We start from the raw sequence: 26,612 nt of genomic DNA on the forward strand, positions 1-26,612 counted from the left end.
TTATTCACTTTTCATAAGTTTGCTTTTTCATTTCAGGTTTCATGTACTTTATAATTTGTTGTAGAGTTTCTTAGCACAAAGCAGGTGCCTTTCAATATCTTGCAGAAAGGATCAACAGAGGCTTGGTTCCTTAAGTGGAAACAGATCTCTACCCATTTATTTTTTTATTGATCATTTACAAAGCTCCTTAGATTCTCTATGGGGGTGAGTCAAAGAAAGTAAAGGACCTGTCACTAAAGAGATAATGATTACCTGGGCATGTCTTCATCACTGGATTTAACATGTAGTTTCATAATTATGTGTTTGTTTCCATTCTCCCTTTGGACATGACATTAGCTCCAAGACTGCAAATAGCCGAAGTTCCTGCTTTTGTGGAGTTTAGAATCTAGTTAGGTAGGGATTGGTGTGTATGTGCAGATAATAATTATGTAAACGAATCTGATAAATGTGGATGGGTGATGAGTGCTATGTAAAAGAAATAAATTAGGAGAAGAGAGAGATAATATTTGGTAGTTTATTCTCTTAATTGAGGAGAGGCCTGGATGATGTAGACAGAGCTCATCATTTGAAAATAAGCCACCTCTCTGAAAAAGATAGCAGGCTTAACTTTTTCTTTGTTGGCCCCGAGAGAAGGATACACATGCTTTTTACAATAATCAATGTTCAATACCCAGTTTCCTTCAGAAGTGACCGACTTCACTGCAGATTCCAACCCACCTGCCTGCTGAGTTAGGGCTGTTCCAAGGAATGGACTAGTAAGTAGACCAGAACAGAGAAGTGACATGATTAACAGAAGCAGAGTGGTGCTGGAGGCTTACACAGACAAGTGGTTTCCAGTGGATTCTGAAAACAAGGAAGGAAATGACTAGAACTCAGGTTCTAGATAGGACTCAAAGTAAAGCCAAGAGCTTGCCTGCTGGGCCCTGTGGAGTGATTCTAAGAATCTGTGGATATATGTGGCAGCACAGGCTTGAGAAATAGCAAGGTTATGGCATCTAGAGACCATTTGCTGATGTAGTTAGATGTACTTGCCCTTGATAGCAGTGTTGTTTAACTAGAACATAGTAAAGTGCCCCAATCTGTCTATGGAACTTTCACACTGATGGAAACAGGAAGGGGTGCAATTTTCAAGTGAGTCACCGGAATGAACCCATGGGCAGTTGTTGGATGGTAAAGCTGTCATCTCAGGGAACGGAAGATTTACTGAGGATTTTGACTGAAGATTTTTTTTTAAATCTTCAGAAAGCCCCAAATAAATCACTATATGCATGTATTTCTCAAATACACCTCTTGCCCCTTCTTTTTCTCCTCTCCTCTTTATGATTTCTCTCTGCAGCATGGTACCCCTCTCACCCATCTTTGTTTGCTCCAGTATCTGAAATGGTACCATAGTAGATGCTGAAATCTATTTCTTGAGTGAATCAATCCTCATTATCATCATCTCATACAGTCATTCATACAGCACTTTAAGTGTCCAAAATGCTTTTCCATGTCTTATGGTAACAATTGCCAGTATTTGCTTAGCATCTAGGCTATCAAGTACTTCATGTACATTGTTGCACATGACCTCACAACAATGCTGTGAGTTATTATTATCTGGCTCATGTTATAGGCAAGGAAGCTAAGGCTCTGGAAGGCTGAATGACTTATCTATGTGCACCTAACTATGCTTGGCAGAACTAGGATCATACTTTGATCTCTTGGCTCAAAACTCCCCTTTTTCTACTTTACCATGCTTTCATCTGAGGCTCAAGATGACCCTGTGAGGTAGAAGTGAGAAGGATAAGGCCCACAAAGGTGATGTGATGTGTCCCGGCTACGCACACACAGTTACAGACCAGAAGTGAGGTGTCCATTCCAAGCTATTATCATCTTTATTATCAGAACACATTTTAGGTCCCTCTCAATGTCTTCTTCTGGGTCCCTCTTAGTGCCTTTACTCTCAGTGTCTTTACTCTGTCTCTCTCACTGTCCTTATCTCTATTGTCTCTGTCCCCCTGAGTCTCTCTTAGGCTTTCTCATTCTCTGCCTCTGAGAGGAGACCATGCTCTCTCTATGGAGTGTTACTGTTTCTCCAGTAAACTTTCCTTTGACTCTAAAAAAAAAAGAATACGTTTAAAAAAAATTGGACCCACCACTGTGTGGTTGTCCAGTAAGCACTCATCAGCTAAATCAAACAGACATATAGATTATATCTGTTTAATAAATAAAAATGTCTGAAAGAAGGAAATTATCTGCTAATCCAGGACCCAAACCATATTTACATTAATTCTCTAGATACTGCATGCAAACTCACAGTATTCTTTTTCTCCTCTCTGTTAGTGAATGTATATACTTCCATTGAGGGTCTAATTTCTAAATCAACATGGCCAGAACATTTGCTTCTGCTTCTTTATTATTTTAATTATATTATTTCTATTATTATACTATCTGGTATTACTACCTATGTTCTGTAATTAATATTATTATATTATATTATATTATATTATATTATATTATATTATATTATATATTATATTTATTATATATTTTTACTACACTCACACTTTTGAAGCTAGAAGAAACTTCAGGGAGGATTTAGCCTAACCTCATCACATCACAGTTTAGGAAATTGACACTCCAAGTTGCCCAAGGACACAAAGCTGGCTACGGGCAAAGCTGGGACTTGAGAGCCAGGTCTTGGCTCCCAAGTGCTCTCTCCTCTTTCTTCAAGTCTTAGACCTTCCTGCCTCCACCTTTGAGCTATGGACTCTGTGTCTATTTGTTTCAGATATCAGAGGCAAAGGCCAGCATGTGAAATCAGCAACAGTACTGGAGCAGGAAGCCACAGGACACAGCAACCAACCAGCAGCACTGCCTTGTCTGTTATTGATAAGCTCAAAAATCAGAGCTATGAGCCCTGAATAATAATGGGCTGGGGCTTCATGGGTTTAGGGGGAACATGAAGGATGGTCTCCCACCCTCCACCCAAATGCTCAGAAGGGAAATCTGCAAGCCAGCCTGACTGAAGCAGGTAAAAGTAATCATAAAAGAAAGAGATTCTTTATATAGATATATATTTATATATCTGCCCCCCAATTTTACAAATATTGCATGCTTATTATTGAAAAAATTAGAAAAAAAACAGCAATGCAAAAAGACAATAATAAAAATTACTCTGATGATCAGTTACATTATTTTTTTTTATTTATCCTTCCAGAAGTTTTCTTATACACTATGTGTGTATTTTTACAAAAATAGAATTATATGGTACAATCTGATTTCTAATCTGCTTTTTTTCACTTACTGTATTGTGAACAGCTTTCAATATCAGCACATTAAAGAATATATGTACACCTACACTGTTGTGTGTGAAGGCAGCATGGTTACTACTCTCAAATTTCCTAAGGAACCTGTAAACACATGTTTGTTAATTGCATCTATAGGCATCTATTGAATTTTATACTGGAAATGTATGTGTGTGTTCATGCTTGTGTGTGTGTGTGTGTGTGTGTTAGTGTATAGCCTTGTTTAGAGCCATAGTAAAAAATGCAGATACATCTAGCACTATGTGCTTTACATATATTAATTTATTTACTTATAAGCACTCAAGATAAAGTTACTATTATTATCCCCATTTTACAGATAGGAAACTTGCCCAAGGTCAGACACCTAGCATGTGTCAGATTCAAGATTAAATACAAGCAATCTGGCTCAAGCCTCTGTTCCTGACAACCACACTTCCAATAATGGTTCTACCTATTTGGTTCCGCAGGCTGGCTCCTTGGGTACATAACTGGGAGAGCCTGTAGGAACATTCAGTCCTAGAAAGAAAAATCTTAGTATAACAGATGTGAAGTCCAGAGATTTCTTAACTTTCCTATCAAGTCACCTGTAAGTTCATTATATAGTTCGATGACCATCCATCTAGCTCTTTTACTCTGGTCTCCTCTACCTTTTCCCCACTGTCTCCCCATCTTTTTCTACATTTTTTGCCCTTCCCACAGTGTTGGACTCCATGTAGAGTGTCCCTGGAGGAGGCTTAAGCCCTTCAGAGTGAAACAGCTATGAAAAAACACACCTTTCTTTCGTTACTATTGACACCTGCCAGACAGAACAGTCACTGTCCTCCATTTTACCAGACTTCCTCCCAGGAAGGGCTGGCGGGGGGCCTGGGGAGGTAGGAAAGGAGGGGGTGAGGGGGGAAGAAAACCCCCATCCTGCCACAACACAGAGCTCTGGATTTTGCTGTGCTTTGATGCTAACGACTCTGATTCTCCCTGGTTTGTTCTGAAGTTTGGGGGTGGAGTAGGGAGCAGAGCGTGAGAGATGCTGGGCCTCCGACTATGGCATGGCTCTAATAACCTGTGGGTGAAGAGCCTTGAATGGCCACCTCTTTTTCCCTCCCCTTCAAAAAAATGACTTGTCATCTTAGGTGAGGCTCTCATTAGAACTGACTGGCTGAAAGTTTGTGTACAGCAGACTCAGGATCTCTTTCTCTGCTAGGATATCTCTTCTAAATGTAATCTCATGTGATAAAGTTATCTGGCCCTTCCAGTGGGTCTACAATCATCTGATTAAACTACTGAGGTAGAAGATCCAATCATTGCAGACTAATATTGTTTAAAAGCATAACAAATTCATAGAAAGAGAGGAGAAGAAGAGAATAAGAAAAAAAGACAAAGGATTAACAGGGAAAAAAATCAAATTAGAAAAAAATCATATATGATGCCAGTCCCTTTTTTAAAAAAAAAAAATTATTTTATTATTAGTTTCAGGTATACAGTACATTGGTAAGACATTTATATAGTTTATAAAACGACCCTCCTAATTGCTCTTTCTCTCCTCTGGCTCTTTACCTAGCCATTGCATTAATCCATTTTTGATTACTAGATTCAATAGACATTATCCAATTGCTAAAAAACTTTCTGCATATGTATTTTCGATTTCTGTGCTTGTCTTGCTGTGGTCCAGTAATAGTTTGCACACCTACCCTGCCTGGTATTTGGACTGCACTTTGAGCAGCATTGATCTCGTTCACACATTTCTTCTCTGTTTGGGAAAGTTTATTCATTCTCTGAATAAACACTTATTAAGCACCTGCTATAGGCCAGGCATATAGGTAACACTGGCATTTCCCATACTTTCAAAGCTCCTTTTAAGGTAGAGAGAAGGGAATTAAACTAGAATGATTTGGGGCTGATTCTGGCTTATAGACTTATACTGAGCCTGGGCCACAGCAGGTTTGTGATCTGGAACCCAGCCAAACCTGTGTTCAGCCCACAGCTGTGGGAGAAGGCAGAGCTCTCCTGTGGTTTCAATTCTGTGGCTGTTACTCAGGTACTGTTTATGGGCTGTATTTTTTCACAACTTTTCTCTTAGCTTGAGGCTTGGGCTGAGGGGCAAAGGGAGGCTGCTGTATTCTGTCTGGTTCTGTTTTCTTCTTTCTGCTCTTGGTAGAAGAAGCACATTTGTCATATAGTGAGTAATTTTTCTCTTTCACCCTTAATCTACTTTTTCTGAGAAAGTGAAGTCTGGGAGAGGAGTGAGGGAGAGATGGGGATGAGTGAAGGGAGAGAGCAGAGGGGAAATGGGAGTCTGACCAGTGTTCCCAGTCCACATTATATTGTGGAGACTTACAAACTAAAAATCCTCTGCCATGGTCTCCTACAGTAAGGGAAGAGGAAGAGGCAGGAGAAGAGAAAGAGCAGATTGTTAGGCAGGTGGTACCTTCATGAGAATTAGAAAATGGCTCCTGTGCTGGGTACACATGGCCCCATGTCAGTCCACAGAGCTTGGCAGGAGCAGCACAAACTGGGTTTCAGTCTCCACTGTCCCCTCTGCCTAGAGCTTTGTTCAGTGAACAGCCTGCACGACTGTGACCAGCAGCCCCGAATGAGAGAAGACAAGTCCCAAATACCGTGGAAGATGAGGGCTCACAAGGTACTGAGATAAGCAAAGAGGTAAAACCAATGTCTGATGAGTGTAAAGGTACAGTCTATTTCCAGAAAGAAAGCCTTATTACTGGGCAATCACTCTTACTCAGCGAGTACAACTCTGTATTTTCTCCATTGCGGCACCGGTCAAACTCTGCATAATTTAGTTCACCCCGTCCTCTGTCCCTGTTCTCTGTACTCTGTCCCTGTTTCTTCCTCTGCACTGCTTTTGTTGGGCTCCCCAGGAAGCGGCTTTCTAAACTTCAGAGTGAAATTTCTACCGCTAACCTTTCTGCTGCCAATATCCACTACTTATAGAAAAACTCTGATGTCTTATTCTGCTTAAAGTATCTCTTCTTCTTTTTTCTCCTCTTATCAAATGATACCTCTTTTAGAAAAAGAGGAAAAAGAAGATGTGAGGGTAAGAGAATATGAGAGTAGAGAAAATCCTGCCTAGTCACACATAACTTTTTGCTTTAATTCACTTTTTACCTCCTTTGGGGAGAATGTCTAAAACTTTCATGAGATTCTCAAAAGAGTCCATGACCCTAAAATTTCAAGAGCTGCTGCTATAAAATGATTCAGAAAATTCAAACAAAAAGGGAATAGAAAGTTCAGGGAGAGTTTATTAAATTTATTTTATCCCACTGTCTGATTTTCAGTGGATTATCTAATCTCTTTTAGATCCTAGGCATGAACGTTGCTGCTATCGTGGCTTAGATGGCTCCCAGAATCACATTATTGCCAACTAGCAAGTGTTCCATTCTTCAGCTACCCCACCCCGCCTCTCTCCATTACGTCACCAGAGTTGTAATCCTAAAGCATGTCTTTCATCATATCTCCACCAAACTGCAAGCAGTTCACTCATTGGGGTTAAATTCCTCCATTATCTGACCCACCCAGTCTGTTTGACCTTATCTTGCTCTGTTCTCTAGCCAGCCCTCCATGTTAGCCAGGCTGGTCAACATACTGCCCTCCACGTTGGCAATATGACCATCTGCCTGAAGGTCATCCTCATAATGTCCTGTCACCTCTTTCTAAAGATCATTGCCTTTGTTTAAGGCCAGCTCTTCTGAAGCAGGGTGCCTGCTTCTGTGTTCTTGCAACACTCCATTTTCCCCATGACGGACCCTATGCCTGTGTGTTGTAACTCTTGCCTGCTCTTTCCATCTTACTCAGTGGTCTGTGAATTTCTTCAGAACAAGGCCCGTGTCTGGCCAATGTTCTCAATGTTGCTTTGAAATTAGCGTGTGATTGGTAAATGTTGGTTAGATGAAGCTTCCTCTGACAATGGTAGTGCATTTTGATCCCGTATTTCCCCAAGCTTTTATTATATTTATACTTTCTACCAGTGACTGATGATCAGAACTATTGGGAGAGTTCTTATAAAATGCAAATTCTCAGAGCTCTATTACAGCTCTACCAAATCAGAATCTATTTTTACTAAGTTCCCCAGGTGATTCTGGTAATCTAGTATGCTTTATAGCTGCAGTTTTCAAATTTTTGGTTCTAGGATCACTTTATACTCTTAAAAATCATTGAAAAACCTAAAGTTTTTGTTGATGTCAGTTGTAGCTATTAATACTAACCAAATTAAAATTATAATGGATAGTTACATGACAAAATATTTAGATACTAATTTATTTAAATTAACAATGATAAGTTTATTAAATAGTAATGAAAATAACACATTCTTAGATGAAAAATAACTATTTTCCTAAACAAAAATTTTTAGTGAGCAAAGTGGTTTTTTTTTATATTTTTGCAAATTGTTTTTATATCTAACAATAAATGATAGCTGGATCTCAATCTGCTTCTTCATTCAGTCTGGTGTGATTTGCAATGTGTAGTTTTAGATGCGATATATTTAAAAAATTTGGCTTCATGCATATATGTAGTTAGAACAAAAAGAAGCATTTTAATAGACTTTTCAGATAATTGTGGATATTTTCTTTGATAGTACTCCAAAACTTTATGTTATAGTTTCTTGCAGGGTAGTTGCAATGTGGAATCTGAAACTCCATCAATGAGCTTTCTGAACTCTGTATATCTGTAGAGAATGAATGAAATAGAGAAGTAAGGCTTTAGTATTATTGTGAACATAGTTTTGACCTCATCCCCTGAAAGAGTCTTGGAGAACCCCAGGGGTTCCTGGATCACACTAAGAAACACTGCTATATTCCACAACATTCAGCACTTATATCTTGTTCTCAGATTGTTTCTATTCATTCATTCAACAAATATTTGTTGACTGCTATGTACAGACAGTACTCTGGGCGCTGAAGTTCTAAATGTAACTGATCCCACGACCAAATTGTATTGAAGACTGTGGTCCCAATTTCAGGGTTGCTGCTAGGCCACGTGGCACTTCTGTGTAAGTTAGAAAGTCACTTCCTCTGAAGAGACACATCTCATGGGCATACATCTCTGCAAGCAGAGCCGCGCCCCGCCCCCCCACCCCTCGCCCCTCAGGTGAACATAACCCAGCATTGGATACAGAGCTTGATGAGAGGAGTGTGGGCAAAATTGTGGCCACCACTCATTGATTGGCTAAGCACTTTTATGCCATAAATGATTTATTCAACTACTCATGGTAGACTTACATGTTTTATATTTTTCTTGTTCTCTAAGCTAGTATGCTTTGGAGCCAGAATTTGAACCCTGGCAGAGAGGCTTCAGAAGGCCCCAGTAAGTCCGTGACCTTAACCACTGAACTATGCAATTCCTGACACAGTAGACTCTCACCAAGTGGCAGAGCTGTGGGTGGTAGTTGATAATGTTACATCCTCTTACGCTTAACAGATTTACATAGACTTGATAAACTTGGTGTTTTCTAAAGGCAACAAAAAAGCTAAGTTGAAAAGAACTGAACTTATTTCACAGAGGGACCTATACACAGTTAACTTAAGCACAAATACATATTTAACAACTACAAAGAATGCTGGTCCACTTTGGTGTTAACTACCAAATCTCTGTCACTGGGGCATTAGTGGACCTCTTGGTGAAGTGACATCATTATCTGAACACTTACCCTGTCTTCAACTGTGTCAAATGCTACTGATATATAAGTAGATGAGAACTAAGAATTGTCCACTGGATTTATTGATGTAGTAGTGACCTTATCATGAGCAGTTTTAACCCAAGAGTGTTGGCAAAAACTTGATTAGAGTGTGTTTCATAGAGAATTTTCAGTTTGGGTGTAATTGGATGTTAAAGAATGGGGCTGTCATCAACTGTATGTCTATAGATTTCTTTATTTCATTTAGTTATATTTTATTCTTTTGCTACTGCATGAATCTGTGCAAAGGTTTGAGATGCAGTTATACAGATATCTCAGCTGCAGTTGCCTTCAAATAGGGGACAGGGCTCACTCCCTGCGATAGAGTGAGAGTACTACCCCGAGTGTGGTGAGTTGAGAATAGCTGGGATCTGGGAGGGAGTTTCTCATTATTTAATCAAAGTTCACACTTGTAGCCCTTCTTGCACCCGTGTGCAGAACTCTTGAAAGCAGGCAACCCAGCAAGTACAGACAGCTTGACCATGACCCTAGGGCCCAAGGATGTGGTTAGTGGGAGGTGGGGGAGGGAGGGAGACAAGAAAGGAAAGGTGGGTGAATTTTTCAATACTTCCAAGAACCATCTGAACAGAGATTAAAGCTCTGAGGAAGAGATCAGGAGGGAACTAAATGAAGCCTGGGAGAATCAGGCTGGGACTGGAGCTCCATGTGGCCTTGTCATGACCCTCTGCTCTCCCTGGCACAGTATCTTCAATTATAAAAGGAGGCGACTGGTCTTTGTGACCATGAAGGTCTCTTCTGATGCCCTGAGCTGATGTTACAGCACAGCAAGCTCCTTGGATTGAGAGCAATTAAAAAACAACAATAACTTATTTTTTGTTTTTCTTCTCAACAAGTAGGGAAGAGTATTTCAAAAATGATGTTTATTTTGGAATCCAATACTTCAAAGAATAATATGATAAAACTGTCTTTTTAATTACTTTTCTAGTATGTATCGTCTAGCTTTTTTGTATATTTAACATGCTTTCTTATGATGTTTTATAAATTTTCATCAAAGGCACATAGTATAAAGGTTAAAAGCCCAGTTTTAGCATCATCAGTTGGATCTGAGTTTAAGTTCCTTCATGGCTATTTGTTAGTTGTATGACCGAAGACAAATTATGTAGCTTCTTCAAAACACTCTTTTCTTAAATATAAAGTGGTGATAATGCGAATACCTTTCTCATGGGTTTTTGTGGGGACTGAGTGAGATAAATGAATGTTAAGAGTTTAGCATTAACACTGGCACATAGTTGGCATTCTATAGCTACTCTCAACACCATCACCCTCACCTCCATCACTTATGAAGTAGGAAAGGGTAAAAAGAATTAGCCCATTTTACAGACAGGGAAACCAGAATCCATATTCAACTGGCAAAATACAGAAGGAAACTGAGCCCCACCTAGCTTATCAATTAAGCTGACTTCATTCAGTAGCCCCCTCCCTCCATTGTAAATATAAACCATAAAAGTATCTAAAAACTCTTTTAGAAGAATGTCAGAGTGGATGAAGGGGCTTCTACTAAATGCTAGCATCCAAGAGGAGAGAGATGCTCTTTTTCTACATGCAACCAGAGGCAGACATGCTGAAAGCTGAGTGTGACTGTAACACACTGGGTACAAATGTTCCATCAGACAACATGGAGCTGGGGCGAACCAAGATTATGCTGTTCTACCTGGTTGGCTGAACACAATATCCTGCCCTCAGTGAAGAGTAATTGGTGAAGATGAAACCTTTGTTTATTCTCCCTGATGTAGACTGATATGGGGCTAGAAGCATTGGAATTATGTTTTGTTCTGTTTGGTTTTTAACAAGAAAGGATGAATGTGGGTTTAGGAGTGGCAGTGAGGGAAAGACTCAGTGTAAGCACTCAGATTGCAGGTTTTAAGAGAAGAAATTTTTTGCTTATGTGATAGTTTGTTCTTATGTCTACCAATAAAACAAACTAATGCTCAATTAAACTTATTAATAGCTATGAATACATACTCTTTTTATGATAGTGTGGTATAATGATCTACATTTTTCAAATTTTAAAATTATAATATACAATATACTTATTAATAATGCTATTAAAATCTTATAAACTTGAAATGGCAACTATTCATATTATCTAACATTTTCTCCCAATCATTTTCGATGTGTACTTATAGTTTTGTAGAACCGCAATTAATGTATATATATATTTTTTCACTTGATATTATTTTCTGAACAAATTTCCATGTTTCCCATGGTGATATTGATTTTATTGCTAAATATTCCATTGCATGAATGGATGCCATAAATATCTATGTGATTTTTGCCTTTATATTATTTCTCTGGCTATCTTCAGAAGGTGTTCCTATCTTGATTGGAAAGTATAAATATTTTATAATTCTATTAAAAGTTATTGAATACTGAGCAAATTGACATCGTTTTGGTCCTGCTCAGTTCTTAGAATATTTCTAGAACAATAGTCTACTTTAAAATTAGCTTTGATAATTTACTAGAACAATGTAAAGATTAGAAATAATTCTTACAGAGGAAAAAGACTAAAGTAGCCTTATTGAACATCTGTCAAGGAGAAATTTGCATTTATCTAGGCCCTATGCATGGTTTTAGTTAGTAAATGAGAAATATGGGATTTAAACTTTGGCAATCTAGCTCCAGAGTTTATGCATTAATCCACAATGCTGTTCTGCTAAACCTAACTCAATTCCTAAATAATCCTCTGAGGCATGTGGACATAACCCCATTTTACAGAGAAAACAGGCTGAGAGGGGTTAAAGCAAGAATTCAAACTGAGGTACACACAGTCAGTGTAAGAAATTTTTTTCCTCCACTCTCTCATTTTGCTTAAAATATATAGCTCTCTCAATCTCTACTGATAATCATGGTTATAAGACCTATTTTAGTTTACTCTTAACCCAATGATGAGAAAAACAACAGCTCAAGAATGATAGTTAGTGTCAACTGTCACTGATCTACTGTGTCAGAGAGACAATGGAGAACAGTGGCAGGAACAGTGGGGAACTGTGAAATTCGTGCCTCATCTCAAGGGGTTGCTCACCCCAGCTAAGTATTGCCATGAGGGACAGCAGGCCCAGCATGGCCAGGTGTATAAGTTAGCTATTGCTATGTATCAAACTATCCCAAAACTCATGAGCATTTATTATTGCCCATAATCTGTGGATCAGGTAGGTGGTTCTCCTAGTCTTGACCGGATTCACTCTTGCATGTATGATCAGCTGGTGGGATAGTTGTGGGTTAGCTTTGATAGTGACTAGGCTCTTTCACATGTCATAGGCCTTGGCTAGGACAACTGAAACAACTTGTCTTTTTTGATATGGTCTTTCATCCTCCAGCAATCTAGTCCAAGCTTATTCACATGGGGTCCTGCAATGTTTTCAAGAAAGAAAGAGAAGTGTACAAGGTCTTTTAGGTAAGACCCATCCAGAGATTGGTCTTATGAGATCCTTTATGAGAAGAACTGTAGTGTAACATTGCACAGTGTGTGGACAAAGGGAGGGTGAAGAATTGAGGCCATTTTTGTAATCAATCTACCACATCATCCTCCAAGTTTTTAGGAGAAGCCAGAAATCCAGATCTTCATGTGAAATCTCCTGAGTTTTAAGTACTGTCAACTAATTTACAAACTTTAAGACAGTGATGGGCCAGCACTCTGTGGGCCAAACATATCACGTCTTAGCTGGCTGTGGTTTGTGGGCCATCCATTTGCAACCTGTGGGTAAGTAATTTGTTCATGTCTCCACAATGATTGGTCAAAGAGATTTGAACTTAGGGCTATCTGGAGTCTGGATCCATATTCATTCAGCAAATGTTTGCATGCCTTCCAAGTACATGGCTTTGACAAACAAAGATAAAGTACAATTCCTACCCTCAAGGAGTTTCAAGTCATAAGTGGAAAATAATATGTAAACATTTAATTCATGTGCTTTAATGCTACAGATGTTCCCAGGAGGGGAAACATTTCTTTCTCACTCCTGATGTTTCCTTCCTGTGAAGAGAATTTGATTAATATAACTGTGTCTTTCTCTCTGCCCTTTTATACATTCCACACCTTGAAGTGGAGTGACTGATCCATTGGTAAATTGGGGAAAAACAACTGAGTATGTTCAGCTCAGTTCTTTTCTGCATTCTCTTGGGCCAGGCCTGGCCAGGGAGAACACGTGTTTGCTGATCTTTCATGCTTAAGTCCTCCCAGAGCCAGTTCCTCCATGCTGGCCTCTCCCTACCCCTTGCTCCTGGTGAGCACTGCTAACAATGGGTGGGAAATCCACCTGATTCTGGGTTCGGGAAGCAAGTTCATTTAGCAGTCACACAAAGCTATGTCTTCCTGCTAGCTTTTTCAGTAACAGGGATAATATCTTGGCCTCCAGCTTTACTTCTACTTTATTTCTTAACTTGTTCAGGACCTGGACAATAAAGAGAAATGTTAATTATTGGAGGACAGCTTCAGAGGCTTCAATGGCATTCTGATTAGAGTATACACACACGTAAATTCTATAGGCTTATCTGGATATATGTAGGCTTATATACTTATATACGCACATACATATATGGTACTGTGAGGGCTCTGATCGCTTGTATCCTTCAACAGGCTGCCTCCCAGAACTCAGTCTTGAGTTCGAGAGTACCTACGTGGGAATGTAAGCAAAAGAAACAGAAATGTTCTTAACCCAAATAAACACTGGCATTGAAAACATGGAGCAGCACTTTCTACCACATTACAAAATTTCCTCTTATATTTTGACACATATTTTTCCTTTTAGGAGTCTTTCTAGCTATCATCTGCTCTGGTCCCACTCTAGCTTCTGTTTCCAAGTTGTAGCATCTGTACTTTCATAAGCTAAGGGCCTGTTTCCCCGGAGAAAATAGGTTTGATTTCAAAGGACTTTTTAGGCTGCCTTCTGGGTCTCAAAATTTCGTGAGTTTATTCACTGAAAAGGTGCTGGCACTACCTGGTGGGCTCTGTGCTCGGTGCTGGGGAAATAGTGGAACATGAAGCTCCATTCTTGCCCTCAGGAGCTACCACCTCTGAAGGAAATATGAAGCCAAGAGAGGAAAGTGAGTGCCCTAATTATGCTAGGGCCCAGGGGCATGGAAGGTCTTAGGTCCTAGGGTTCAAAGTAAGAGGCTGAGAAAAAAAACTCAATGAGTGACCCCCTCACTTCTGCTGACAAGGTTCTTATTTTAAAACGTTTGTTTTTTTTTCCTGGTAGTGCTCAGGGTTTGTTGTGCTGTGAAGACAGCTTGAGAGGAACCATCTAACACTTCGCATATTTTCCACCTGTCAAACATGAGTGGCGGGTTGTCAGGTTTAATAGGTTGGGGAACCAATCTTCTTTAAGAGCTGCAGCCAGAAGGTCACCCACTTGCTCTCTTTATTTCTCTTTGCTTTTCCTCCCCCCTATGTGCTGCAGCCAAGAAGATTAGGAATTTAGTCCAATGGAAGGAATTTTATTTCTCTCTAGTAGCTTGGCAAGATAAGCTTGAGAGGGAAGCCACATCAAAAAAGGAGGCTGCTGCCACCATTAGGTATCTGCAGTACATATGAGTCAGTCAGAGCCCTTGTTTCCATGAGGCACCTGTAGCAAGTTTAGGGACAGTTAATATTTTCCATTCATGAAGGCATCTGTGTAAGAGTCCCCATGACATAACATTACCCATGTCATCTCATGTTGACAAATCAATTCTGGGCCCAATGTAAACTTTGGTCTAGTCACCACTGTAAGGATCTAGATGGGGGGACAACATCTGGGGAAATAAAAGCCATGGAGTCAGATGGCCTGAGTTTAAAAACTTGAATGACCTTCAGAAAGTTATTATACTTTGTAAATATTAGTTTCCTGCTCTGTAAAATAATAATTTTTTATTCAATGAGATAGTAATAGTACCCACCTCATAATATAATTAAGTTTAAATGTGGTAATGCACTAGCACATAGGCGGGCCATATGGAGACTCAGTAAAAAAGTTTACCTCTGTCATTTCTGAGGTATCCTCGGTCTTGCAGGCGATGGTGAAATAAAAGGTGTGGGAAGACGCACCACTGGTCCGGGGCCCACAGTGCACGGAAAGCATTTTGCCTACAGGGCATTGGAACATTTTCCAATCCATTAAGGTCTTCGTGAATTAGAAGGACGCCTAAAACAAACCCAGGCACATTGCTGCTGATGTCTTTTCTTGTCCTGGAGGCAGCAGGTGAAGGCAGAGGTCCTATTGCCCAGATATACCTTCATGGAACAGGAAGAACCTGGGCAAGTATCTCCTACTTTTTGAAAATTTGCATTCCATCACTTCACATTTGTAAAAGACCTACATTAGTACCTGTTTTCACTAACCAAAAGAAATCCAAAGGGGATTTTTGCTTTTTTTGAAAAAAGGTGAAAAGTGAAAATAGCTTTCAGCAATTGCTTGACAGCCAGCTGTTACAAAGGCTGCAATACCCGGAACAGCAAGAGTGACGCCTCCAAGCTCCTTCCCCAGGAACTACACTGAACATCTCAGCATCAAGCCGCAAGGGCTTTGAACTGTGTCTGTGAGCATCTGTGCTTTAACTGGTTTATTTTGTGCATCCCTTAGCAAGATGTGTCCTAAGGCTTCTTTGCTTTATGCCATTTTGGCTTAAGAAAGTTTTCATAGGAATGCTCTACTTTCAGATAGTGGAGGAAACCTGTATTTCAAATACTTCAGGCTGAAGCTCCAACAGGAAGGAGATCCCCAGAAGCATCTTGAGGGGAAGGCTCTGAGAGCAAGTTGTTGGAGAAATGGCGAAAAGCAGAGAGAATCAAGAGTTAGAGTGGAAATGGAGAAGGTGCCCATTCTCTCCTTTTTTCTCATCTCCTTGAAACTGGGCAGGAAATGCTACCTGCTGGGTTGAGGCTGTTTTAGCAGGTAAGTAGAGCACACATCTGACCCTTCATTTAGATCCTTATCTACTTGGGGAGATAACCTTCTCTCAGGAAGGAGATGGGTACAAGAGTTCACAGAAGTGCTCACTGGAGCTTCTGCTCTTACAAAAGGATGAGGAGTTTCTTGTGGACTTATAGACTCCCTTGTTGGGGGTGAGAGTGGGGGGCTGCTTTTAGTACCTCGGGGTGCTGGGGAAGGATGGAACCAGCTCCCCTTGATAGAATGGAACATCTCTCCTCTTTACATTGATGTAGGCTGGTTTTCACTGTTGGACTCTAATAAAAGGCCTGAAAGTGGGTTGCCATGGTTATGCTGATTTTAACAGAAAATTAGGGCTAAGTGGCTTCCCTCAGGCCCTGCAGCTTTTAGTGGCTGTTTGGATTTTTTAACTTCTGGGAGACTGCTCTGCAAGGGGGAAAGGATCACAGACAGGCGTGTCCTAAAGGGACATTGGAAAGTGTGTAAAATTAATTCGAAAGAATTTATACTTTATCCATAAACAAGAGGTAGGACAGGGCGGTAGTCAAGTGAAAGGGCTTTAGAGTCAGAAAACTTCAGCTTTGTCATATACCACCTATGTGACCCTAAGCAAATGACTTAACCAACCTCTCAGAGAAATGAGACCTAACAGTATGAACTTCACAGGACAACAGTGTGCACTCACAGTGTTAAATGAGGTGATGTGTGGCTGATGGGAATCTCCTAGGGTACCTTGGTTCACCAGGTCCTTTCACTTACATTATCCCAAGAGCTCCTAGAATAAAGCCTGGGATACCAGTGTCAATGCCATCCTAATTTTAAAGGAGAAGTAACTGAAGCAGAAGCTCAAGGACTTCCTATGCTAACCTTTAATATCAACGTGTGCCTGCTTCTCTGACTTTCACTGCCAAGCGTTGGCCTGCCTCCCCTCTCTTTGTGACATGCTTCCCTGTCTTTTCATGAGACCAGCTGCTTCTCTTCTTTTGAGTTTCAGCTGAGGCCTTGGGTAGCCTCTCTAATTACCCTAATCAACTACCCTAGTTACTAGCTAATCTCTATTACTTTATTTATTTTCTTTAAATGATTTACTATAATCTGAAGTGATCTCGTTTATTGTCTTTAAATAACTTATCACGATCTGAAGTTATTGTGTTTATTATCAGTCTCTCTCAACAAGAACATAAGCTCCTGTGTTTCTTACTATATTTCCCAGATTTAACCTAATTTGGTGGGGCCTTCTGGAATCTGTGGATAGAATTCGGGCTCTATGAATTTGGATTAAAAAATTACATCTTTATTTTTACTAATTTGGCCTTTTCTTCCATTGTAAATGTAGGCAACAAACCACAGTTGTGTGAAGTGTATGAAATGTGTACTTTGTCACACACTACCATTTTACTGATATCTTGAAATATTTATGCTGACCACTAATATGAAGTTACAGTATTTTTTAGACCCACTTCTAGATCTTGTGATTTAATGCAATAATAAAGAATCATATGTTACTATATCACAATTTAAAAATGTTTTAGTAACTATTTCTTTTATAATCCTCTGTATTCATTTTATGCATTTAAAAAGCATTAGCTTGGGACACAATTCAGCCTGTAACAGCCCTCTCCCTCCATCTTCAAACTCAGAAATAACAGGTCAAGTCCCTCTCATTTTTCGAATCTCTCCTACCTCTTCTGCCATCTTCTCTCTCTAACTCTGCTGCCTCCTTTCCTCTGCCACTTTCCTTTCCTCTTCCACGGGATTATACTGGACTCACCTGAATAATCCAGGATAATCTCTCTATATTAAAGTCCTTAATTCTGTTCATAAAGTATTTTTTTGACATATTACATAGCATATGCACAAGTTCCAGGGGTTAAAGTATGAACACCTTTGGGGAGGGGTGTTATACCAGTGTTCACTGTAATATTCTTTTCAACCTTGTTTATAATATCTTGGGCGAAAAGGGGGTACAATAATATCTATATTGTCTAAAATGACATGAGTGGAGCCATATTAAAATAGAGCTGGAGTAGCCATTTCAGAGGAACTGCCCTGCATGTGGCTTGTGGTGAGTTTCAAGTGAAATAAGTAAACAATGACATAAAATATATTTAAATAAAATTCATCATTCTAAAATAAAGTTATTAGCCTGAGAAAGAGGCCCATAGGTTTCACTAGATTGCCAATAGGGTTCATGGCTCAAAAGTTTGTTTACCTATGTGGCCTAGAACAGAGTTTGGCATAAAGTAGGAGTTTGATAAAAATGTTTTTGAATGAATGAATTAGTTAGATGAAGGGAGACAGAGAAGAAAGCAGTGTCCTAGGCAGAGAAAACAACATTCAAAGGCTGGGAGTTCTTCCAGAAACAGAAAAACTGTCTGGTGCGGTTTGAGCTCCAAGAGCCAAGGGGAATGTTACAAGCTGACATCAACAAGAGAGACTAGTTGAACTTCATCCTGGGGTAGTGGAAAGCCAATGGGAGATATTATGCAGGGACCGAAATAATTACATTTGGGCTTTAAAAAATTTCTATGGCCACTGAGACGAGAACAAAATAAAGAAAGTAAGTATAATTGCCAATTAAGATGCAACTGTGGATGATTTGCAGTAGACATAGAAAGAAATGGACAGATTTGAGAGCAATTTTGAAGATGAAATAGACACCACAGGAGGACTGATTAGAAATAGGGGTGAGGGAAAGCAGGAAGTACAGAACAACTTTAGCTTTCCTGCCTGAGTTCCTGAGTGATGGTGGTTGCTTACTGAGGAGAGAAAATAGTGAGAAGGAAGAGAGAGGTATATGGACAAGCCCAGGACATCTGAAACTGCCTGGCTTCGCTAAAATACCTTGGAACTCAAATGGTGGTTTGAGATCCTAGTTTTAGTTCTAGTTCTGCTACTAACTTTTCTCAGGCAACTTTCTCAACTTCTATTTTCTCATCTAGACAATGGAGCCACTGCTACTTGGTTCAGTACACCTCACATGCAGAGCGACATCCTTCTCCAACCCATTTCCTTTAGGTCAAGTCAGAAACACTTGAGCCTATGACTTTGCCAAAGGTAGTGGTTTTTCTTTAAAACTTTGGTCTCATATTAATGCTATTATGAAATTAATACATATTACTATTAATAGTAAAAGCTATTTTATATTGACCTCTCATCATATGTCACATATTCTGTTGAATTTTTAATGTATCTTATTCCTTTTAATTCTCTATGATAACACTATGAAGTAGATATTATTACTATACCCTATTCATAGATAAGTAAACTGAGGCTTAAGTTTGAAGTAACTTCCCTAAAATTACATAGTTGTAGGTAGTAGAAATAGAAATTCACATGTTCTATCTCTGGAATCTGTACTCTTAATCACAACTTACTCCTGCCTTCTTGGATTAATCATTGTTTTGGTCCAGGTGTTCATTGAAGTTATACTGACCCCTAAAACCTAGATTGAATTGCATCATCCCTCCATTTCATATTCTGTGCAAAGTCCAACTCTTCTTGAGATTTCTGTGAATTCAGAGTCATGTGATCTTGCGTTGTCATGATAATCTTTGGCTCTGAATTCCTGCTTCTCTGGAATTATTTTGGTTTATGGACTGACAATCTAAAAATCTAGGAGACAATAATTGAACAAAATTTTTTCTTTGGGATTTAAAGAATAATAATTCTTAAAGTACAAATTTTGGTGAAGTTCAAATAGTGTCACTCCCTGCAGGAGAGAGTCCCAGAATTTTTAAGGGAAAAAGAGAAGAAGATGAGGTAAGTTGTATTAAAGCAAAGTTCATTGGTGCTAGATGAGGTAAGGTTAGATTTGTACTTCATAGATTGGCTTAAGATTTGGTAATCAGGCCAGAGGCTAAATTTGTACTTCATTAGTTGGATAGTGATTTTGTCATCAGCAAAGTCCAATTTCATCAGTCCTTACAAACAGGATATTCTCATTCTTATTGACTTCTTAGAATGTTGGTGGTTTGGTCTAATTTGAAAAATAAAGAAAACAAGACATGCAGGGCAATTTCTCTGAACTAGCTACTCCAGCTCTATTTTAATATTTTAATATGGCTCACTCATGACATTTTACATGTATTCTTTCTCTTGTCTGCGCTCTGTAGGTCCAGCTATGGACCCAATTACTCTCTTTGATTTCTACCAAGCCTGTTAATCACACAGGCCTTTATGTTAGTAACACGTTTTGCTGTAAGTCAAAAGATGGAGGGTTTACAGCACAGGAAAATACAAAATTCAAAAACTGAATAATAGTTATCTCTATTTTTCAAAAGTGTGATTTTGCCATTGAAATAGTTAAAATTTAATCTAAGCTGCTAAAACAATGAAATCCTTCCCTTGGCTCCCTATTTAAAAACTACTAGGACTTCATATCTCTCTCTCAGTCCAAAGATGAGATGTCTAGGCTAAATGGCAGCTTTGCTCCCTACCATCATTCCAACCAATGCTTCTTCTACCTTGTTGCTTTGCGATCCCCTGGGAATGGTTGTGTCTTCATCTGCATGGTCAAAGCTGGGTCAAACCATGTCCACAAAAGCCTATTGAAAGGGGAGAAAACGAGGGAATGGAGACCAAGGATTTCCTTCTAAGCAATTAATTGCACACATCACTTTATTCTCATTCCATTGGCAAGAATGTAGTCATGTGACCACGCTGGTTGCAATGAAACCTGAGAAATGTAGTCTTTAACAGGGCAGTCATGTGCCCTGCTGGAGCTCTATTACTATGCAAGAAAAGGAAAACAGGTTTTTGAGGACAACTGGAGGTGTCTGTTTCAACTAACCTGGTTTCCAGCCTCCTGCCCTTTGATTAATTTTTTGTTCTCTCTTCTCTCTTTCTGCTTTCCTTTAATCTCAGCTCTCTCCCTCTGCCTCCCCGCTCTATCTCCATTATTATTTATTTCTAAAGCAGAACAGTTTAGCAATTTTTCATTTTCTTCACAACTATTCTCCCATGTCTCAGGGTCTCACTTTCTATCACAAATGACCTATAAAGCTATTGTCCTAAACAAAGACATTTTATATTTAGATTGGGAGTCTGGCATAAGTTGTTAAGATATTTTTTCCTACTCTGCTACAAGGTAAAACTAAAATAAGACACAATTTTAAGACATTTTTTCAGAAAACATTGAGTTAAGATTCAAAGAAACTCATTGGTCTGCAATGTAAATATTCCAAATCACAAATTACTTAAATTCTCAAGAAACACAGGCTGCTCAAAATGGAACAATTTCACGCTATAGCAGAGCATTAAGATATGGATTTCCACGAAAAACTTTCAGAAAGAGCAGCTGTTACTCTTATTACTTACAAAGTAAAATGATCTTCATGAGAGAGTTCTACACATTTCTTCCCCATATTCCTAGAAGCCACCTGCCCTCAGTTCAGCCAAACCACACAAGCATTTGAAGTTTCTGCTAAGATGGGTAGATGTCACATCTGATTGGGCATTCCATTGGGCAAAGCAAGTTATGTGGACAAGCCCCAAATCAATGAAGCATGAATCTATACTCTTCCCATGGGCAGACTATAAATCAAAAGGCAAAGAATATGGATATACAATCTTATTAGGGGAAGGAGGGAATAGTGGTGTACAATAATCAATTTATCAGTCATAAGCGGTAGCCTGGGACTGAATACTGAACCCAGGGCACAGAGACTCCTGAACATTAGATCCTATCATTGGGGCTTTATTGGAAGGCCATAGAGAATCCTTGAAATTTTTAAGCAGGCTGGTGATATTATCAGAGCCATGCTTTAGAAACGCCAATTAAGAGCATGACTTGCTCCACCTTCTGAACTCACCATTGTGGGAGGAAGTATAATGAAGTTGAATTAATAAATGGCTACAAAACAACATTTTATTACTGCCTCTATCCCCAGCTAACTGGACAATGGATTAAGCCATTGTATTAGTCAGAATTCTTCTGATAAACAGAACCACTCTCCTTTCCAAAGCACAAATCTGAGCAAACAATTCTTAGACAAAACTCCCTCAGTGTTGCCTCATTGCATTCCTACAAATGGTGAGTACATTAGTCTGTCCAAGATCTGACCCCAACCTGCTGCTCCAGCAAATACATCTCCCCTGTCTTCTGTGCTGCAGGAGTCCAGTCTTACCCCCCTACACTAGCCTTGGAGCCTTAGGTCTTATGAGGATGTACCTCAGGGGTCACCTCTGAGGAGAGATATCCACTACTGCCCCTACACAACCAACCTGTTTTATCTACTGAGTTTCTACATATGATTTTTTGTTTGAAGAAAGGATTCTGTGGGTGGGAAAAAGGTTTAAGAGTACTCTTTTGGTAATACCAAACCGTCCATAGTTTACTGCTCACACCAAGTCATTTCATACTTCTCTTCCTTCGTTTATGCTGTTCCTGCTTCTGAGAATGTCCAACTTCTATGCTTGGGATTGACTATTCCTTTCCTATGGACAGAATATTTTTGTTCCCCTCAAATTCATATAGTGAAGCCATAATTCCCAGTGAGATGGTATTAGGAGATGGGGCTTTGGGGAGATAATTAGGTTTAGATGAAGTCATGAGAGTAGTGCCCCCGTGATTGGTTTAGTGCCCTTATAAGAAGGAGAGGAAACCAGAGCCCCCTCTCTGTCTCCACCATGTGAGGACACAAGAAGAAGTCAGCCGTGTTCAAGCCAAAAATAGATCTCTCACCAGACACTGCATTGGCCAACACCTTGATCTTGGACTTCCCAGTTTCTAGAACTGTGAGAAATAAATGTCTGTTGTTTAAACCACTCAGTCTATGGTATTTTGTTATTGCAGCCCAAGCTAATACATTTTTTAAACCTTAGCTCAAGAGACTCTGCTTCCAAGAGTCTATCTTCCCATGACACCTATGCATATAGCTGTGTTAGTATTTACTATATTGAATTGAAAGTTTACTTGTTTATGTGTATAATTTTACCATTAGACAGTAAACCCTTGAAAATAAGGATCGTTTATTCCCTCACCATCTGGTATAGTTGGAACTCAAATCAGTGTGTATGTGTGTGCGTGTGTGCGTGTGTGTGTGTGGGTGTGTGGGTGTGTGTGTGTAAAAGGAACCAGTCCTCCGAAAAAGACCCCCATTCTCTTATGTCTACTTTGAACCCTACCTCTTCAAGAAGCCTTTCATGACTATAGCATTGCTTTGTGATCTCCATCTAACTATCTAATAAAATTCTGCCACATGATGACATCTTGAATTTATATTACATAGCTGAGCATAAATCAGCCTCTGTCTTCATTTTCCTAGCCCTAAAAAAATCTGATTAAGTCAATTTAAGAAAATTGAAACAATGAAAAAGAAATTTAAAACATTAAAAAGTTATCCATAATCCTACCATCTTTGCAGTAACTACCTCCACTTTTTGTTTTAGATTTTCCTTATAATTTCTAGTGAAATGTTTTTTAAAATTAGCGAGGACCAGCAATTTACATGTTGGAACAGGTAAATGCCATGTTTGCCTCCTCTCACGACCGCACCAAAATTACAACTAAACTACAGAACAGCCATTATTGGGAGTTGCTTGAAGTCTAGCTGAACAGAAGTCTTACAACTGAGGACATACAGAAGAGGCCACCCTAAGACTGGTAGGAGAAGTGGGGACACCGAATGGGCTTGCCCCATTGAGAATCAGGAGGGATGTCTTTTTTTTATTTTTAACTTTTTAAAACTTTTTTAAATTTTTAATTTTTAAATTAAGTTTATTGAGGTAACATTGGTTAATACAATTATATAATTTTCAGGTTACATTATAATTTGACATCCAGTTTCCTTCAGCAGCTATATATTTGATCCCCTTTACCCACTTTGCCCTTTCCCTACCCCCTATATTTGACCCCCTTTAACCATCTACCTACCCCCTTATCCCCCACATCCTACCCTCTGGTAACCTCTAGTCTATAGTCCATGTCCATGAATCTGTTTGTTTGTCCTGTTCTTTTGTTACTTTTAGGTTTATATAATTGATACCACATATAAGTGATATCATGTGATCTTCAGCTTTTTCTGTCTGGCTTATTTTGCTTAGCATGATTATCTTGAGGTCCATCCACATAGTCATAAATAGCAGTATTTCATCTCTTCTTATGGCTGAGTAATATTCCATCATATATATGTGCCACTGCTTCTTTAGCCAATCATCTATCATAGGACATTTCAGTTGCTTCCATATCCTGGCCACTGCGAATAATGCTACTATGAACATAGATGTGCAAATATCTTTTCAAATCTTTGAGGTAAATACCCAGTAGAGAGATTGCTGGATCATATAGTAGTCCAATTCTTAGTATTTTGTGGAACCTCCATACTGTTTCCCATAGTGGCTGTACCAATTTGCAATCCCACCAGCAGTGTAAATGGGTTCCTTTTTAGGAGAGATATCTTAACTGCAGAGGTCCCTCCAGATGTGCGAGGGGTTCTGGCCTCACATTGGGCTCTCCAGCCCAGGGATCCAGTGCCAGAAATAAAACTATACATAATTTCTGGCTGTGGAAGTCAGCAGAGATTGTGGCTGAGTGAGACAGAGGGCAGCTGGAGTCATAGATGTTTCTTTTGAGGGGCCCACAGATAGACTTACTTGCTGATGGACTCATGTGCTCTGAGCTCCAGCTCTGGGTCAGCAGATTGAAAGGTACCAGGTAAATATGGGGAGGAACTGCATTTTCCAGCTTCAGGGTGAGGGCTGGAGGGGCAGCTTTTTCCTGAAAGAAGCACTGGAAAAATCCACCGTTCCTTTGTGGCACTCTCCCGTCTCCTGGTGTGCAGATGCAGGTGGTTGCCAAATCTGAGTCTCCATCAACCTGGCTGACACAAGTTGCCCCACCCAGGTGATTGCCTGAGACTCTGCCTTTCCCACCTTGCAGACCCACCTCAGCCACCTCTAGTGTCTTTTCCATACAAATATCCTGTATTGGCTCATGCTGTGGATTTTTCTAAAATCTCTCAAAGGTTCTCAAACCCCAAACAAGTAGCATCTGGCCTCATACCTCTTGCTGGGCAGTCCCAAACCCAGCACTAGCAGCAGCCAGCCTCAGTTTGTGGCTTGACCTCTCGAGGCACCTCTAAGCTTAGTGCAGATGGTGGCCATATGCAGATAACTTGGTAACTCTTGCCAGGTGGCCCTGGCCAGGGGATAGGCTATGGCTAAACTTGGCCTCTGGCAGGGCCCCTTTCAGGAGGCCTTTGGGCTGGCACATCTGGTGGCCAACTTCAGACCAAGCTGAAGCTCTATCCAGGGCTGCATCTGAAGACAACACACCCAAAAAGGATACTCATCAGGTATCAGAGCCCTGCTAAAGCAAATCCTGTATCATAGCGTCAACCCCTCACTGGCCAAGCCTCACAACCAATAAACCCGAGAGTCAATCCTTCCCATTGACATGCAAACAGCAACCAAAGCTCAGCTACAACAGGAGAGCACACACAACTCATACAAAAGAAACACCTGGAGCACCTGGTCAGGTGATCAGGGAAGACTGCTCCACTAGGCCCCACAGTACACCTACTACATAAGGCCTCTCTGTTAATACTGGGAGACACAGGAGCCCTACCTAATACATAGGAACAAACAAAGGGAGGAAGCCAAAATGGGGAGACAAAGACAAATGTTCCCAGTGAAAGAACAGAACAAAGCTCTAGAAAAAACTAAACAAAATAGAAACAAGCAATCTACCAGATGCAGAGTTCAAAACACTGGATATAAGGATGCTCAATGAACTTAGGGGAAGAGTAAATGAACTCAGTGAGAACTTTAACAAAGAAATAGAAAACATAAAAATGTATTTAGAAAACATTTTAAAAATAGTCAGAAATGAAGAATACAACAACTAAAATAAAGACTACATTACAGGGAATTGACAGTAGATTAGATGAAGCAGAAGATCAAATCAGCATTTGGAATACAAGGCAGCAGAAAACACCCAATTGGAATAGCAAAAAGAATTCTAAAAAATTGAGGATAGCTTAAGGGACCCCTGCGACAACATTGAGTATAACGACATTTGAATTATAGGGGTACCAGAAGGAGAAGAGAGAGAGAGCAAGGAATTGAAAAACCTATTTTGAGAAATAATGATGGAAAACTTCCCTAACTTGGTGAACAAAATAGGAATTGCAGAGAATCCCAAACAAGATGAACCCAAAGAGAGCCACACTAAGACTCATCATAATTAAAATGCCAAAGATTAAAGACAAAGAGAGAATCTTAAAAGCAGCAAGAGAAAAGCATCTAGTTCCCTACGAGGGAACTCCTATAAGACTGTTAGCTGATATCTCAACAGAGATTTTGTAGGGCAAAAGGGAGTGGCATGAAATATTCAAAGCAATGAAAAGTAAGAACCTACAACCAAGATTACTCTACCCAGCAAAGTTATCATTCAGAATCGAAGGACAGACAAAGAGCTTCTCAGACAAGGAAAAGATAAAGGAGTTTATCAACACCAAACCATTATTACAAGAAATGGTAGAGATACTTCTAGAACAAGAAGAAGGAGGAGGAGGAGGAGGAGGAGGAAGAAGAAGAAGAAGAGAAAGAAGAAGAAGAAGAGGAAGAAGAAGAAGAAGAAGAAGAAGAAGAAGAAGAAGAAGAAGAAGAAGAAGAAGAAGAAGAAGAAGAGTTAGAAGAAAAAGAAGAAGAAGAAGAAGAAGAAGAAGAAGAAGAAGAAGAAGAAGAAGAAGAAGAAGAAGAAGAAGAAGAAGAAGAAGAAGAAGAAGAAGAAATAGCTATGCCATTGAA

The sequence above is a fragment of the Pteropus medius genome, unplaced genomic scaffold, assembly GCF_902729225.1.
Source record: "Pteropus medius unplaced genomic scaffold, Ma_sr-lr_union100, whole genome shotgun sequence".
NCBI lineage: Eukaryota > Metazoa > Chordata > Mammalia > Chiroptera > Pteropodidae > Pteropus > Pteropus medius.